The sequence below is a fragment of the Lygodium microphyllum genome, chromosome 30, assembly GCF_053477565.2.
Source record: "Lygodium microphyllum isolate KBCC chromosome 30, Lygodium_microphyllum_v1.1.10, whole genome shotgun sequence".
Classification (NCBI taxonomy): Eukaryota; Viridiplantae; Streptophyta; class Polypodiopsida; order Schizaeales; family Lygodiaceae; genus Lygodium; species Lygodium microphyllum.
In genome coordinates this window covers 58,584,443-58,591,157 of record NC_141164.1, presented here as the reverse complement: position 1 = coordinate 58,591,157, position 6,715 = coordinate 58,584,443, and positions in this window count along the sequence as shown.

The window sequence follows — 6,715 nt, the reverse complement described above, 5'->3', positions numbered from 1 at the left end:
GGCAAAAAACGATGCGTGGAGTTGTCATAGGAGTCTAGGGCCACTTTTCAGATTTCACTAGTGGACTGTGGAGACCCGATGCACCCTATGGTCAAGTTTCATTGCTCTTTGATAAGTTTAGGTTAGTTGCTAATTATATTGTTTGATTTGACTATGTCATTCATGACATACTGTATATAGATGAGTTTGCATCAAGGCAAGGAGATAGCTCTAAAGGAGTACATTGGCAACCTTGTTGTAGACTTGGTGATCTTCCATAAGAAGTGCTCACTACGAGGGCAAGAAAAAATCATGAAAATTAGAGCCTTTGACCAAGTTTTGACCTTTTTGAGTAATACTTGTAAATCTAGCTTGGAGAAGGTGGTACTAGTCAAGTGGTCAAAGCTTCTTTACTTGTTTGACCAAATGCGTGGTGGAGCAATGTGTGTGCTTGCTACATTAGGTAACCTTCCTAAAGCTTCTCTTGGAGAAAGAGTTGAAGGGGGAGCATATCATTTTTGAAGTAAAGAAGGCACTTCTATTTTCATCGGAAGGTGTTCCCTCTTCTCTACCGATGAAAAAAAACAAGGAACGAATGAGAGTTCTTGTTGGCTATCGACTTTTTGTATTTGCCATCACTATCAGCCATTGCATGTATTTTTCTTGATGAATATAAGATATTTTACTTTGTCCCTATAAATAAATATTTATTAAATAAATGTGTGGTTTGTGTAAGTGTGACAATAATGTGTGGTATGTGAATGATGCATTCACATATGTTAACATAATCTAATTTAATTATGTCAATGTGTAGTACTGCACTTGCGATTGTGCATAGGTGATAATGTAACTTGTATCCATACATATTATTACTTTCGATGTGTGTGTACATTAAACAAAAATTAAGAGTCACGTGTTTCAAGAAATAAAAAAAAACAACTTTACTCAATTAATTGAATTCTATACACATCACATGAGATATATATATATATGTATTTCAATGTAGTAGAGTATAGAAAATGTTTTGACCTTGCAAGATGCTATGGTACTAAAACACTTATTACAAAACCTTGCATCATTAATCTCATAACGTATGGAGGAGTCCCCTTACCGTATCGAAGCTGAATGATAGAGTTCATGTCTAATTTATCTGTGATTGTGATGCATTTTGCATGGATGGTCAATAGCTGTGTATCATCAAACAAGTTGATTGCGGAACCCCTCTATAGTGCCTCCATAACTGCAATAGTCCACTTTTCTACCGGTGGGCCATCGCGCACTCATGCCCAAAATCTTTCCAGCACTTTTAGCTCCAAGTCTCGCATAACTTCCCGAACAACCTTATGAAAAGATCTTTTCAAGATGAGAAGCTCATATCCGTGTTGGATTCTTCTTATCTCCTAAAGGGCGACAATGCCCAATTTCCATCTCCTCTTATTCTCTGGTGATCTTTGTGCTCTATGGGGAGCACCTATTGCTACACCAAAGGAGACTCCATCTTATACTCCAGGTGGCAAGTCTTGGCATGAGGCCTTCCCCTGGCCGAAACAACAACATGCTTGCTTGGTCTGTGCCATGCAAGCTTGAGAAGGGCAAGATGGAGAAGAGATAGAGGTTGGGGGTATGAGAATGGAGGAAGCAAAGAAAGCAAGATGTGAAAATGACAAGAAGAATGAACTTTTAACCCATTTAAACCCCAAAACTGGGTTAATGAAACTTTATACACACTGTCCATCGTGTGATCATAAATCCATAACTTTTTATCGGAATGCACCGAAACTTCACAGGCGCACTCATTAGGTGGCTAAGAGCCCAATTTTTTTTTAAAAAAATAAAAATGCTTGCAGACTCTTGGTTCAAAGTATGGTATCTAGAGCCACTTTCTTGTTGGCATTTTTTTCCAAAAAAAAGAGCTATTTGCTACCTAATGAGTGCACATGTGAAGTTTCGTCGTATTTTGATATACAGTTTGGTATTTTAAAAATTATCCCACACTAAAATTATGGATGGATTGATAATCGAGAAATCGATGTCACGACTACTTGCCCTTAGAAACTTTGCACGACATAGACAATACAGAGGCATCAAGAGTAAAGTCTGCAAATAAGAAATTGCAATTTTTTGCATGTTTTTCCTATTGAAATTGGCAATGCTAGCAAAAATTGTAAGTAAGAGTTGAAAATATAGCAAAGATGCAAAGTCAAAGTTGAGAGCGAAGGATAAGAGTAAAAATTTAATTCATATTTTAAGGGCGTATACAACAATTTTGCATTGGGACATAGTCATATGTCCAATGCACAAGGAAAACACTATACCAAAAAATATAACATTACAAAGTATGTTCATTCCATTGGAACAAATGTATCCTTCACTACTCGAAGATTTCGTACAAGTTGGAAGTCCTTGGGAGTTACAATGATATGCTTCACATGTACTGCACAACACTAAGCATCAGCCATTAAGTGAACCAAAAAGGCCTCTGCAGCACATTGTAGAGCATGAATACATTCTTTTGTGAAGCGATCAAGTATATCTTGACCTTGTGCCAAAAACCACCTCCTACTTTCTGTGCGGTAGAGGTATTGCACAATCTTGCGAACAAGTCTCAAGAAGCTCACCTTCGGAATGATGAGATTAAAAGAGCATTGATACCTCCTAATTTTTCTCAAGGCCATGGTACCTGGTTTCCACTTGTGTTTCTTGTGGGGATGTGACGACAGCGAGGAAGGAGGATGATGATAATGAATGTGGAGATGATGATGAGGTAGAGCTGACATGGAAGAAGTTGGAGAAGATGACATTGATGGTAAAGTAGGAGAGATACCATCACACCACCTCCTCACATTGCCCCCCCTCCCCTAATAATACTTATCCCCCCTATAAAACCCCCCTTGGAAAGTAGCGATATTCAACCTCTCTTTCCCCCCCCCCCAATGGGAAGAAAAGGAGGGCTCGATGCTGCATAGGTAGAGAGAGAGAGGGAGAGTGAAAGAGGGAGAGAGAGGACAAGAGAGAGGGAGAGAGAGAGAAAGAGAAAGAGGGTGAGAGAGGGTGAGAGAGAGAGGGAGAGAGGAAGAAGAAGAAGAAGAAGAAGAGGGAGAGTGAGAGTGAGAGAGAGCCTTTTGAAAAGGGTCTCCTTCTCTTCCCCTCCTTAGAGGGTTTACCCTTTCCCTCCTATCCGCGAGCTTAACCCTTCCCATCGCGAAAGTAGGAAGTCGCCAAGTGCACCATCTCTTTGAAAAGAGAGAGAGAGAGAGAGAGAGAGAGAGAGAGAGAGAGAGAGAGAGAGAGAGAGAGAGAGAGATTTATAAGCTGAAAGTATGGCCCCAAAACGGAGGGAGACACGCATCAACAGTAATCCTGCATCCAACTATGGAGCCATCAGCTAGGGAATTTTTGCGAATACGAATACAACGTCGGGTGGTATGGATAGTTCATATCCTAATATCCATATACTAATTGCCATCTACGCTATTCATTGAGACATAGGTTATATTGCCTTAGCATGCGCCTGAGTTCATTTTAATAAGTAACCCAAAATTATTTTTCAATAGTTAATGAACTCGTAGGGGATCTTAGGATAATTCTTTCCGTAACCATAGATGACCTTGCATAGATTTATGCATATGACTCATTGAGCTTTGCATAAACCCTTGTATCCAAATACAATCGTTGCATCCCAGTGCTATGCGACAAAATCATACATAGTAAAAATAGCATATAAGGTTACTTAAGGGTTACGCACATAGAAAGTGCATGCGCGGGAAAGATTATATGAAACATACATTGATGACACACAAATTGATCTTGCATTAAAGTCTTGCTAATATCACGAGCTATTAGTTCATTGGGATCTTGAAGTTATGCGTAGCTAGTACAACAATCATTAGGATTAAAACTACAATGCATTGAGATCCGTCCGATAGCTACTACATTTATCAATCCAAATTCAGGGATTGGGCTAGATACAAACAACAACTCCGGGCCTCAAAGGAAGGTAGAGAACTCAAGGGGTTAGGAAAACCTGGGGCAAAGGAAAGACCAATGCTTTTATACTTGCTGAGAAGAAGGTTAGGTAATCAAATAATGTAAGTGACCTATAGAACTTATGTCATGTACAGTGTTTAGACCCCTAACATATGCCTTAGATTAAGGAAGGAAGTGTTAAGTAAATTTTATATAGAATTTCTCTTCGATCCCAAGGGGGAGAGCAAATATGTGATGGAAGGGTTATCGCGACTATTCCTACAATGTTTGGAAAAGAGTACCATTTTTTTGTTGGTTGATCGAATAGCACCCTAAATGCTTTTACATTCAACTAATTATTGAATTGTGGTTTGGATGATTATTCTGAGTGCTTGTGTTTGATGCTAAATGCATGGCAGGGGTCACTAATTGACAAGCTGCCATGGGAAATAAAGGAATGTTTTCTTGGAAGATGGTATTAGGCTAATTGCCTTGAGTGTGCTTGATTCTTAATTGGATTAATTAAGGAAGGATATTTTGTGCGGGTGGATCATCTCCAAGGTCACCTTGCATTTCAACCCAATAAGAGCATTGCTCAATTCACAAGCTGAAGGTCCAGTGGTGAAAAGGCCAACCACGGAAGTTGTGTCTCACTCAAGCTAGGTCGCTTGGGGTCAGGTGGAGCTCTCGACAACCCTTGCCTAGTCCAGAATGGAGTTGAAGACTATCATGAGCCCAATGTCTGTGGCGTTGGAAGATCATATTCTAGATACTGGATGAAAATTATGGTGCCATGTGATTTGGACCGGGTACTTCTGTTTGACAAAAGGGATATATAATTTCTATTGTATGGGCAACATACAAAGATTAACTTGAAGATAAGTTAAGGAACTTGTTTTTCAAAAGGACTTTGCTATATTTTTGTGTCTTTACTATAAATTACACGAGCGAACCCTGTTCTCTAAAGGATTAATTAAGAAAGTGGGTTTTAAAAGTCACACATAATTGTAGTACGACCTAATTAGAAAACTAAAGCTATCAAGGGAAGCGAGTGGGAGAAACCCTTGACAGGTCCCAGAGAACTAGGAGGCTTCTCACAAGGTTTACCAACGTTTGACATTTAGGTATCGTTAAGTTAGAACCCGATTCACGCCATTTTAGGAAACTAGAATGGGACTATGCCCTAAGGGAAGAGAGGTTGAGTAGCGCATCCCTCTTATTTCTCATTCACTTTGAACCAAGTGTGGCATGGGTCTGCTTCGGCTTGGGTATTGCTGCGTAAAGTAGAATGTCAGGACCTAATGCTAGAATGATGTCAAGATACCTTGGCCACTAGGAACCCAGATCTCAAGTCGATCCTAGTGGGTTCGTGGTTGCGAACGTTCCATTGTGAGACAGACTTGGGCGACAAACTCGAGAACATTCCATAGGAGTGCCGGGCAGCGATGCTTAGATTCGTTTCTCGATGGACCGCTAAAATGTGATTGGACAGCTAATAGGTGGGCACATTACAGTTGGTATCAGAGCGAAACTTCGTAATGATATGGGATTGATTTATGTATGGTTTCGTAGATATATATTAAATAGAATAACCTAAATGGTATGGCTTAACTGTCAACCATCTTCTTCACCCACGAATGTTGACATGCAAGAGTAGAAATTCCTTCTCAATCAAATTAAGGCACTTGAGTTTGATGGACAAGGGATAGATGTCACAAGAGAGGCAGAGATATAGATTGAGTTGATGGATGATTATTTCTTTGCTTCGGGAATTGCTTCTTCCAATCAAGCAATGATAGCAAAACTTAAGATAGTTGGCCAGGCTCGGATATGATGGAAGCAATGTTGGAAAGGTCAAGGTATTTCTAAAGCTGCTGTCACTTGGGTTCAGCTGAAAGATGCTGTACACGGACGATACCTTCCGCCAACCTACTAGACTTTGAGAATGAATGAATTCTTCAAGCTCAAGCTGTTGGAATTAACCTTGAAAGACTACTACTCAAAGTTTTTAACCCTACTAAAATACGCACCACCTATCGATATTGTGGAACAAGTATCCAAGTTTTGCCATGGCCTAAACACGCCTCTAAACCACCATCTTGAAGTAATGCGTCTAACAGACTTGCAAGATGCATTAATTCAAGCGAATCCAATTATCTGAGAACTTAAATCGAGAAATTGTAGCAAATATGATTCCCGAGATTAGGACAAGAGATACCACATGTATGGAGAGATAGGGCACATCTATAGGAGATGTCCCAATCGCCGATCTTTCCATTGTAATGAGCTAGGGCATGTCCAAGCAGATAGCCTTGACTTAAGTCCAAAATATATGGATCCTCTAGGGAAACGAAGCTACATCAGTATAGTCTTTGGATATATAGAGGAATCAGATGAAGACGAAGACTTAGAACCCACTACATGTCTTCTGGATGACTAGAAATTTTGAAAATTTAATCGACATGAAATACAACCTGTATTGGAATAAACTTTTCTCTTGTAACTACAGTTAACTCAAGTAATATGAGTTGCATCAATTTTAAGCTTAGAACTTGCAAGTGATCATAAATACTTTAGCAAGTATGATAGTTAAAACTCACAATGAATTTCTCTTAAGTTGTTTCTTCTCAATTAATATAGATTGGGTCTGACCAAAATGTCGAAGCTTGGAAGTATTCTTTAATATTACAAGCAAACCTGATTGTCCATGGAGCTCAGTCCCAAACTAAGAAAATGACAATCTAGGAACAGAGTTTTCAAGATAAAGGAT